Here is a 12,720-nt window from a genome sequence, read left to right as displayed (position 1 = left end):
CCGTCATTAAGAAGACAAGTAATTTGATATAGGTTATATATGTGCAGTCATGCAAAACACATTTCCATATTAGTCATGCTGTGAAAGAATACACAGATACCTCTTTCCCCCCCCAATTCCCTCCTACAAAAATAAAGTAAAAATTTTTATGCTTCAATCTGTATTCACACTCCATCAGTTTTTTTTTTTTTTTTGTAGTTGTTATTTCCCTATAGTTGAGGGAACTGAGGCAGAGAATTGAAGTGATTTGCTCAGGATCACATGGGTAGTAAATGTCTGAGGTTAGCTTTCAACTCAGGCCCAATGCTTTATCTATTGCACGACATAATTTCTTCTAAGCAAGTTAAAAATCCTGTTTAAGTACAGATTACTCCAGTAGATATCAGTGCCATTGATCAGTTCCTCATCTTTATAAGCACAAGCTTAGATATAGAATTTCCTTAAAGAATTGAAGTGTAAACAAGCAACTATACACTGTAACTTGAGTGGAATTGAAAAGCCATCGGCCTAAAGTCTGTGTTAGTAGTTAATATTTCCTTAAAATAAATAAATATGTATGCATAAAAGATATATTGCATATGATTATATGCAATATATCTTTTGTTTTTATGTTAATTTTCTTCAGTATTCTTTCCCCTATTCCCAAAAATTCCATCCCTTATAGTAAAGAATTTTTTAAAATTTAGCAAAACTGACCAATATATTGAAAAACTCTGCAATTATATACACACTCACAGTCCCTCATCTCTAAAAAGAGCATGTGGAAGTGTCTTCTCATATTTCTTTGGGACAAGCTTGGTCATTATAATTTCATAGTATTCAGTTTTAGTTGTTCTTATTTCTGTTTCTGTTGTACTCACTATACATATTGTTTTCTTTTTATTTTGCTTGTCTCCTTTACATTAGTTCATATTTCTTTTCGTGATTCTCCATAATTTCATATTCCTCATTTCTTACAGTATAGTATTTCATTATTTGTATATATAAAACACATATTATGAATATATATCACATTTGTTCAATCGTTCCTAATTGACCAGCCATCTACTTTTCATATATAATTTCCATACATGCCAATGGCTTGGAATTTCAAAATTCCCAGGAAACCTCCATTAAAATGCTACCTAGCAAGAGGAATGTTAACCTATATTATTTAGTTCTGGCTCTTTATATCGCTTTTCTAATTTCAGAGGCAATGCCCTGAAGGACATGGGAGAGGTAAGCTTTGACATAGAAAAAATAATAGGAAAACAGACTCTAGGGAGTTGACCAGGAAGGGCAAGTCTGTGTAAGGAACAAGAGGCTTCAGAGGTAAGGAGTTCCCTAAAAGGGAAGCATGGCATGCAAAATAAATTTGGGAAAGCACAGAATTTACTTTATTACAGATGTTTTTTATTTGGTGCCCTATATATTCAAGGCTCTATACTGGCCTACCAATAAGGCCTGCTGCCAGACTCAGGGGCTAAGGCACTTGCAACAACCCTTAGTAAGGGGATCCTCTCAATTCTGGATCCACATACTTGATTCAGATCAGATTCAGTCCAGGGGTATGAGGGGTAGAGATCCTCACCTCTACTGAGAACAATTAGGCTCCTTTTTCTCATACTTTTTGGTTTGTTAAGTTCCCCATGTTGGGGCATTGGAGACAAATTATTAATAGCTTCATTTGTGGCTCACAGCTGGTGTTTCTTCAAAGATAGGAAGGTACTTACTATATAATATGTATCCAAGCATGGATCATGTATTTATTATATACACTGTAATTACTTACAATGCCCATTGATAGAACAACTTAAAATAGTATTCAATAACTTAACTTACAACTACTCTTGCAGTCAGTGAAGACAGATATTTCAGCTTCATTGGAAAATAGAGAAGTTTATAGGATGTCTGATTAGTCATTTTAATCTTCACCTGGGTTTTGCATTTCTCATCCAAAATCTATGTCTTCTGGCAATCCCCATCAGTCAAGGCTTGTTAATAGTAGTTACTACTACTTGGTAGTTTTCCAAGAATACTAGGGTAGTTGCCATGGACTCTCCCCAGACTAAAGGTAAATTCCAACCATAAGGATCCAGAACCTCTCAAACTCATAAGGTCCCCTCTAAACTCGATCATGCACATCTCAAGAATGATGTTTGAGCACCTGCTTAGGAAAGATAACTCAAAATGGAAAAGGCATCCAAGAGTGTGAACACAAAATCATCTGGTTCAGTACATGCTCTTCTTGGGAGCAGGTATAAGGTGGATGAAAGAGAATCTCTCATTTCATTGCTCATGGGAAATCTTGAGACAGACTTACTCCACTTATCACAGAGGATGGTGAAGAAAGAGAACAAAATAGAATCATTATCTTCTTATTTAACTGATAAAGAACTTTACTCCTAGCAGCTGCTATGGAGCCATGTAGGACCCACTCAGGATTAACCATGTCACATCAAAACACCAAATATATTCACCACTGAGCCATCACATGGTTGGAAGCTGACAGGGAGCTCATCTATGACATGTCAAAGTGTTGAGTTATATATGTGGTTGATCAAAACTAGGAAAAGCAATCTTACTATCTTCCATAGCATGACCCTGGTTAAAAGTATAGATATATATAGATAGACCTTACTTATAAGATGCTTGCAATTTAATAGGACAAAAAAAGACATATGCAGAAATAATTGGAATTGTGTGGAAAAATATGAAAAAATGCAAGGGATGGGTTCTATCAAAGTGCTGTGAGTTTACAAAGGGAGATCACATTATTACTTGACTTGCCCAGATCATTTTGTTAATCTGCCATTCTGATCCTTTCCTTCCATTCAAAACTTCAATGGGTTCCCATTCCTGATGAAATGAAGTATATACTCTGAAACCTGGCATTTAAACAAACTTAAAACACTCACACATTTATGCACAATTTGATTTTAACCTATATTTCCAGCCTTATCTCACACAAAATCCCTTTATATTTTCTGTATCTAAATCCCACTAGATTATTCAATGTCCCCCGTTCTCATCTTGACCTCTCTTATTATTATGCCTTTATTCATATTCCCATTTGTGCCTGTAATGAATTCTGATTGCAATAGTTCTTTTTTGTTGTTGTTGTTGTTGAAGTTTCACCCTTTTCTCTGTTCCAGATTAGGTGCCTCACTCTGGTATGTTTGCTAAATCCCCATTTGTCTGAAAGAATGAGGTTTTTTTTCTCTCTTTTTGTTTGTTTTTGTTTTGTGTTTTTAGGATAGGGGAGATCTGAACTTGTCTATAAGCAGAGGTATAACCTATTGGAATATAAGCTCCTTGATGGTAGGGACTGTTTAATTCTGTGTCTTTGGGTCTCAGCACAAAATGTGGCACACAGAGAGGGGTGGGGTGGAGAAGGAGGAAGGAGAGAAGAAAGGAGAGAGAGAGAAAGGGAGAGAGAGGGAAAGAGAGAGAGAGAGAGAGAGGGAGAGAAGGAGGGAGAAGGAGGGAAGGAAAAGGGAAAGGGAAAGAGGAAGGGAGAGGGAGAGAGGAGGAAGGGGAGAAGAAGAGGAGGAAAAGGAGGAAAGAGTCAACACTCTAAAGTAAAAGGATTTTGATGTAAATGAGGGGATTTTCACAGATCAGTAAGCAGGAGGAAATTCTCTAGCAGATGATACTTTTCATAACATATTTTCCTATATACATCTAGCTGTAAACTTCTCATTCTCAGAAATTCGATGTAAATTTGTGACACTCCCATAGTCTCCCAAAGAACAGATGGAGTACATTGGAAATAAATGTATCATTTTAATAGGAACAGATGTAATTTTTTCTTCATTATTGTTTATAGTCAATGGAGAAAGTACATGGAACTGGATACTAGACTTGGAGAGATGGTGTCTGCTTTGTCACTAATGTATTGTGTGAATTTGGGTCCAATCCCCTCTTCTCTGGATTTTTATTGAACCAGAAATAGATAATCTCATAATGCAATGGTTGCCATGTTTTCAGATATGAGGAGCCAAATTGTTAATTTTGGGTTTTTTTTGGAGAATGCTTGGGAATCCAAGTAGGAAATATACATGTTGGTGGTAGATGCAACTGTTGCCCCAGAAATATTGGTGATTAGTTGGCTCCTCTTGGGATGGGGGGTGGTTAGTGATAGTAGAAAAAGATATGACTCCTGATGTATTTTTGTTGTGCCTGGGGAGGAGCTCACACTGGAAAAGGACTTAACTCCCCCACAAAAAAGCTTCCAGATCCCCTACCACATGAGAACCTACCTTAAATTTTGATAAGGTTGGGGATCAGTACCTCACAAGGAAGACCAAATTTCAAAGAACTTGAATATAATAAGGCACACTTCATACTAAGATAAATTTTTCTCTGATGATTCCAAAGTTACTTCAGGATTGAATAATATCTTAGGCTCATAACAAAATGAAATAAGTACAGGATGTGGAATCAAATAACCAGGTTAAACTCCTGGTTCTGATACCTATTGGCTGTACTCAGGGAAGTTTGGGTATTTCGGGATCATGAAATCATTGAGCTGGTGCTGAAAAGGACCTTAGAACTCATCAGATACAAATCTCTCAATTTACATATAGGGAAACTGAAGTCCAGATGGGAGTCAAGGTCACACAGGACCAAAGCAGTGAGGGGGGGCAGGGATTGAACAAACGTCTTTTTGATATGAAGTCCAGTTCTTGGTCAGGTTCAACTGAAGATATCAGGGGACAAATGCTGTTTTTATAAATTCTGTTGATGGAAGACAAGGGCTTCAGATGAAAAAGATGGATTTTGAAAGTGAACAGCTATATATATATATATGTATATATATATGTATATATATATATATACATATATATATATATGTATATATATATATATATATATAGAGAGAGAGAGAGAGAGAGAGAGAGAGAGAGAGAGAGAGAGAGAGAGAGAGAGAGAGAGGTGTTAGATGTGCTCTGAAATTTTAAGAAGACAAAAATCCCAGAAAACTTCCAGTTATAAAACCCTATTTCTTAGATATTTCCACAAAAAAGATTTTTACTGACTCTCATGATCCCTCTACTGTAGATGAACAGAGATCCTCTTTCTCCGGACATAGTAGGGAAAAGCATCAAGAAAGCATGCAAAGTAGAGAGCAAGCATCTCAATCTGAACAGTTTTAATTAAATTAAATTATGTTCAAATTATGCAGCCAATTCATGTGGTAGGGGATGAAGAATGCCTCCATATTAGGAGCGTACCCCTAAGGAGTACCTCTATATTAGGTGATTTGCACATGCTTCAAAGGTCAGCCCTGTCACAACTAGAACAATGATTTGAATCTAACAAGATGAAATTTAATAATGATAAACGTAGAGTTTTACATTTGGTTTCAAAAAAAACATTTCTGCAAATATAGGACAAGAGAGTCCTGTCTAGATAGAGTTCACATGAAAAAAAGAGTAAAATTTTAATGGATTTCAAACTTACTATAAGTCAAGAATATTTAATGACACGAGAACATGAGATCATTCCTCACCAAGAGTGTTCATTAGCATCATATGCAAAGGTCAAATAGATCAATACCTTATTGACAGAGAGTTTCTACAAAGATTGCTGTTTGTAGGTGAAATTTCACTGATTTCATTTAACTCTAGAATAGGAATCTGAAACTCTCAAAAGAGATTAATCTAGCAATCCACATAGGAAAAACAAAATGGATGCAGAGTGTATATTGCCCATATTGTGAGCTGCTACTAAATGAGCATCCTACTGAATTGCTTAGTGTAATACTGCATATTATCTTGGATAGAGCTGGACAGTGAACTGAGTACAGAATTAAATAGAAAGATGGAAATAGACTGAATCACAGATGATAAATTGTAGACAAACTATTCACTAAAAGAATGTGAAAAATATCTTTTAAATATTGATATTCACCTATTAATACTATAAGCCTGGTATCAAAATCATGGTAACTTATGATTTCAGGAGTCTGACAGGTTCATTCCCTCATTTCATCATTTCTTGCTTCCCTTCTTGCCACTATTCCCCTGTCCCTGATGGGGTGCTATTATTTTTCTTGTTTAGCAGATGAGGAAATTGAGCCAAATAGAGTTTGTGACTTGCTAAGGAAAATATGAGGCAAGAGTCAAACTCTAGGTCCAGCTCTCTCTCCACTTTGCTATTTAGCTGCCTCAAGATCAAGAACATATATGCCCAGAAAAAGAGGTAAGCTAATCTTGTTTCCGAAGCTTATTAGGTATGTGACCATAAACATGTCACTTAGTCTCTTTTCATTCTCAGTTTCCTCATCTGTAAAATGGACATGATTATATCTATAGTGTTTCAAAGAGCTATTTGTGAGGATCAAATGAGATAATATAAGTAAAGCATTTTGCAAATCTTGAAATGTTATATTAGTGTCAGTTATTGTTATTGTTATACTTATAGATCCTAAAGTAAAATTATGGAATGCAGAGGGAGATATTAACTTTGTTTGCTTTCCTGCTCAAATAATATTGTGTTAAGTTTTGAGTTTGGGGAAAGAAATTGAAAGATGTGTTTTTAGAAGAGAATACTGAAGATGCAACACAATTGGATTTTTCTTTTTGTTTTTCGTACATTCCATCTATATCTGGTCTGGTATGTAAGTTATTCATTTTATAATAGTATGCACATCAGTGGAAAGAACCAGGTTCTGCTTTTTTTTAAAAGCCTCTCAAGGAAAGGATCTGGTTTGTTAGTATGTCTAACTTATGTAACTTGGTTGAGTCTTTTTTTTTCCTTAGGAAGATGCAGCTTGGTTTTGAATAGATTGGCTATTTTTCATTTTTCCCCACTATTTAACTTCCTAACGATGCAGAATATGTTCCCAGGGTTATTTCTGGCTCAGTTTCATTCAATAACTTCATCAGGGATTGAGAAGAGCCTCTAAACACAGTTTAATGAAATGTACAGATGATGCTAAAGGGAGAGAAGTATTATAGTTTCCATTAGGGACAGGGGAGTAATGGCAAGAGGGGAACAAGAAATGATGAAATGAGAAATGAGCCTGTTTTTGGGACCAGTGTGCTATAATGAGTCTGTGGAAAAATTAATCTTTAACGAACATTCTCCACATAGCAATAAGGAGTGACTATGGAGAAATATTTGGCTCTCAGCAAATATATGAATGCAGAGAGAAAGAGTACATACACTACAGTATTTGGGGGCTTATATACCACAGGTTACAAAATAGTATCATTCCTCTAGGCCTCAGTTTTCTAATATGAAAAATGAAGTGGAGGGATGGTTTGTCATATATTCCAAAACAGCCACTTTTTTATGGTAGAGAAGAAATGGAATTAAAGTAGATTTAGAAGTGGAATAGATTATAGAATGCCTAAACATATTGTACTATGTGAATACAGTGGAATGCTACTATGTTTTAAGAAACAATGAATTTGAACAATTCAGAAAAGTATTTGAAGACATGAAATGATGCAGAGGACAGGAAGTAGATAGAACCCATAGAACAGGAATTTTCAATGACCAAATAAAGCAAATAGAAATGAAAAATTAAAACAATGCTATTTAATCAGAATAAATGGGCTTGATTTCAGAGAAGAAATGAAAAGCATTCTTCTCCCCATTCATTCCCTTTTTTTGCAGAGACTATGGGTATATCAGTCACTGGGAGCTGATCTGGGAGAGTTTAAATAGGGGAAGAAGAGGAAGAGACAGACCAGTTGCTGGATTTTGCTCCTGCCTTTCACACAGACTATACACTTTCAATTTTTTCCCAATTGAAAAACAAAACCAAAAATAACCCCAAACACAGACCACAGTCAATTAAGACTGTTTCCTTCAAGGGTGTTGAGAGGCAATTAGTCAACAGACGTGGAATGTTTTTAGAATGTTAAATATTTTTATTTGTTGCTTGGTTGCATTGTTTATAATTCCAAGTACTTTTGTTAGTTGTTTGGGTGAAAAAATTAGAACTATTTGCATGATTTTTTATTTGCAAGAACTGCAGTTTCCATAAGGAGTTTAATGAGGAAGGAAAGATGAAGAACATTTCCAGTGATTTCAGGATAAATGCTTCATGAAATGGAGTGTTTGTGAAGAAAAGATTAAAGGATTTTTAATGGGCTTTCATATTATAAATTTTTCTCCCTTTTGCCAGAAGCTTTTTGGAGAGCTGCTGCGTAGTACCCTTGGGAGCTGAGAAAGCATTACTAGGCAGGATCCAAGGGTCTCTCTCAGAGCTACAGCTTTGTAGCACATGGCAGTATGTATTAAGGTTGCCTGGGGCTTGAGTAACCTACTCTAGGTCTGGATAGGGAAGGATTGAAGGCAGATGATGGACTTGCAGGAAGCACTGTGTGGAAAAGTTAGAATAATATACTATGGAAAATCAATTAATCCATTAGTAGGCTTTTATTCTGTGGCTAAAGAAACCATGGGTTACTGACTTCCAAGCTCTCCTATGTTGATTATTCTGCCTTCTTTGCTCCTATCCTCTGGCCAACTAGGCAGGGAACCCAACAAAATCAAGATTAAAATGTAGCCTTTGGATCTTCCATTTGTCTTTTCTGTTATGGCTTATCCTTCACAGCTACCTACCATTAGAGGTCTTATAGGGCAGGGACTTTGTCTTTCTTTGAACTTATCACAGGGCCTGGCACATAGTAGGTGCTTTAAAAAGACAAGCTGGCTTAACTATTTCTATCAGCAACCTTCTACAAGGCCTTCCCTACAATCCCTTGACAGTAGAGACTAGAAAAAAGTGAGTCTCTCTCTAGAGATCCTCCCTCTATCCTTATCTAGGTATTTTGGACTCCAGGTCAAGTCCACAAGAATTCTCCAAGTCTAAGCACCTACGGATCATCAGTTATAGAATTTAGAGCTAGATGAGACTCCAGAAAGATCATATAGGCCAACCATTACATTTTCATCAGGAAACCAAGATTCAGAGAGGTTAAGTCCTTGTCTAAAGTAGCATAGTCATCAAGTGGCAGAATCAGGAATAAAATCCAGATCTCATTCCAGATACCACTGCCATAGACACTATTTGTCTGAAAGGACTTACCATTAACTGAAAGCCCCAGTGCTTCTATTTCTGACCCTATATTTAGCAAAATGAGTAATTTTGTTATCTGTAAAAGAACTTTTTGGGACAAAAGAATTTTTTAAAAAGAGAAAACCGTTTTTAAAGAGGAGTGTATATTATCCTTATATATTTAAATAGAATTCCATTTTGTAGAATATGGAGAGAGGTTGGTTGTAAGGTTTTATTACATTCCTGAGTCAACCATGTTTTATAACATCAGTTTGGTGCAGCTTTGGAAGCCTTTTATTATGGTGGCATAAATATGGAAATGAACTCACCACTTCAGTCAAGTAGCTATTTTGGTGGCCTGGTTAGTGCAGATCATGGTTGACGTGGCTCCATAGAGCTTGATGAGTTGGTAGTTTCATTCCTGAGCTATATGTTTATAGATATGGTGATTTGATTTTTTAAAAAATAACTCCTTTCTGTCATATTTTTAGAGGAAAATCCATTGGGAAAACCATTATATCTAAATGGAAAAAGTTATGATTGAATAATATAAGTGATATCCAGGTACACTAGACATCGACCCAAAAGATTTGGTTCTAGTTTTGATTCTTCCCCTAACTAGACATATAATGTTGTGCAAGTCTGTGAATTTCAACATTAGTTTCTTTGTCTATGAAATGAGTTAATTGGGCCAATTGGATATTTCACTTCTGAAATGTCATGATTGTAGAAACATTTCATCTTTGAACCTTCCTTATTTCTACAGGCATCTCTTTAAAGTGAATATGCTTCGTGTGTAGTAGGAGCTCAATAGAGTGAACATATTCTCCAATTCTGATCGAGACAATAATTATGTTTCTAGAAAACTGATCATGAAGAATACCACCCACCTCTTGACAGAGAGGCGAAGGGATCCTAGACACAGAATGAGACACATGTTTTCAGATCCAGGCAATGCAAGAATTTGTTTTGCTTTACTATGTCTGTTTCTTACAAAGGAAAAAAAAAGAAATATTATAAAAGAGGTGAAAAAAATCAAGATCTGCATGGTGTAATGACTTTTTAAGAACTTTATCTATTTGAAGACATTGAATTTAGAGTTAATATCATTAGTGTTTTTTGAGAAAACAATATCAATAAAATTATAGGGCATATGTTACATTATATGAGGTTAAGAGTAAATGAATAGAAAGGAAGTAGAAGCAAGAAGTATATGCAGTTTTTTTCTTGGAACTTAGTAGTGATAAAGTGGAAAGAAGATTTATAGGACATTCTTGAGAAGATGGCAGTGCCAATTGAAAGTCTTTAAGGGTAGGGTAGACCTGAGTCTATTGGTGAGTAGTTTCCAAAGGCCAAACGTTGGGGTGAGACTGAAGTTGAAAGTGAGGAAGAATAATTGATTTCTGGGTTTATTTTAGGACATAGGAAAGAAACCAACAAGCATTTAAATGCCTACTAAGTGTCAGGCATTGTGCTAAATACTTTACAAAAATTTTCTTTGGTTCTTATAGCAATCCTGAGAGAGAGGCACTATTATTATCCTTATTTTACAGGAAACAGAGGCAAATAAACTTCTAACTTGCTCAGGATCACACAAATACTGAGCATCTGAGTCCACATTTGAACTTAGGTCTTTCTGACTCCAGACCCTGTGCTTTATCCACTCAGCTACCTTTGAGATAGGATGATCTATGATAAGATCCATAAGTGGAAGGCTTAATTTTGGCAAGGAGAAGACTTGTCTCATCACATAAACAAAGGAGAAAAGACAAGATGGAGAAGTAGGAAGGTTATGAAATGTAGGGGAAGAGGGATGAAGGAACCCATGATGTATGTCCTCACTCTTATTAGTAAAGTAGGAAGCCAAGTCATCTGCTGGGGATGGCTTGAAAACAGTGGAACAACTACTGTAGGGGGTTTGATGGAGAGTCAAAGGTGAACAGATTGCTGTTCCAGAGGAAGGGTCCAGCTGAGTTTGGATAACATGAACCTAATGGATCCTGGCTATAATTCTATGACTTTCTTCATTGAAGATTTACCCTATAATATGGAAGTTTTCTGGCTTTTTAAATATCTAGACGGTATCCCTGGAGTGAATCCATCTGTTATCCTTCACTTTTAGTACATGAATAGATCATCTCCTTTTCTAGTCAATATGCTATTTTTTCCTTCAGTAGTATTTTTTTCCAAATAATGTAAAGATAGTTTTCAGAATTCTTTCTGCAAATCTTTGTGTTCCAATTTTTTTTCCATTCTTCCTTTACCTTCTCCCTCCACAAGACAGCTATTAATCTGATATAGAATAAATATATGGAATCCTTTTAAACATATTTCCATATTTGTCATGTTGTGCAAGAAAAATCAGACCAAAAGGGAAAAACTCATGAGAAACAAACAAATAAACAAGTGAAAATACTATGCTTCAATCTACATTCACTTTCCATATTCTTCTCTCTGGAAATGGATGGCATTTTCCATCCCAATTCTATTAGAGTTGTTTTAATCACCACATTGTTGAGAAGAGCCAAGCATTTCACAGTTAACCATCACATAATCTTATTGTTTCTGTGTATAGTGTTCTCTTGGTTCTGCTCAGTTCACTTAGAATCAGTTCATGTGAGTCTTTAGAATAATAATATTCCATTACCTTCAAATACAGTAACTTTACTCAGCTATTCCCCAACTGATGAGCATTCACTCAGTTTCCAGTTCTTTGCCACTACAAAGAGGGCTGTCACAAACATTTTTGCACATATAGGTTCTTTCCCCTCTTTTATGATCTCTTTGGAATACTGACCCAGTAATGACACTGCTGGATCAAAGGGTATGCACAATTTGATAGCCATTTGGACATAATTACAAATTGCTCTCCAGAATGGTTGGATCATTTCACAACTCTGCCGACAATGTATTAGTGTCTCAGTTTTCCCATATCCCCTCCAAAATTTATCATTTTCTTTTCCTGTCATCTTAGCCAATCTGAGGGGTGTAAAGTAGTACCTCACAGTTGCCTTAATTTGCATTTATCTAATGAATAGTGAATTAACATTTTTCATATACTCTTGATGGTTTATGACAATAGTGAAGCATATCTCTTCTGGAAAAGGTCATTATTTGTATTGCATTTAAGATCCAACCATAGTATTTGAAAATTTTCCATTATTAGAAGAATTAAATATCAAGACAATGGAAAAATTTCAAATAAACTTTATTGTAGTCCTAAACTATTTTGGGATCTTTGTATATATTATCTAATAGTGATGATTAATTTTAGAATTTCAGGCCAAGTTTTAATATACCTACTTTATAGATAAGACTGAGATTCACAGAGGCTAAGTGATTTGTCCATTGTCACAGAATTCTTTAATATTGGGATTGACATGTAACTCAGGTCCCTCCAAGGCCAGGGTCACTGTTTCTGCTTTGACATCTAACCCATTTAATATTGACTGATATTTGAGTATTTCTCTTTGGAGCAAGAATCAATAGATAAAATCACACACACACACATACACACACATACACACATATATACAATAGACATATATTATATACATATATACACACACCTATATAATATATATGTATATATTTGCACACACACAAAGCTTCAAAATAGGCTCAGAGACTTGGGAAGATCTCTTCTTCATGGTCTCCTCTCACTCTTCATTTGCCCTTCTATGTTGTAGTATGTACATTCCTAAAGATTTAAAGAGCTGCTT

General features: G+C 35.6%; 1 protein-coding gene across 1 annotated transcript in view; it reads left to right on the top strand.

Moving 5' to 3' along the window:
- The window catches only part of CCBE1 (collagen and calcium binding EGF domains 1), a 312,338-nt gene that overhangs the window by 67,560 nt on the left and 232,058 nt on the right, over positions 1-12,720 (top strand). The gene's annotated exons all lie outside the window — the stretch shown is intronic.

This window comes from Sminthopsis crassicaudata, chromosome 1, assembly GCF_048593235.1.
Source record: "Sminthopsis crassicaudata isolate SCR6 chromosome 1, ASM4859323v1, whole genome shotgun sequence".
NCBI lineage: Eukaryota > Metazoa > Chordata > Mammalia > Dasyuromorphia > Dasyuridae > Sminthopsis > Sminthopsis crassicaudata.
The sequence above is the reverse complement of the archived record's forward strand: the minus strand, read 5'-3'. Positions and strand labels throughout refer to the sequence as shown.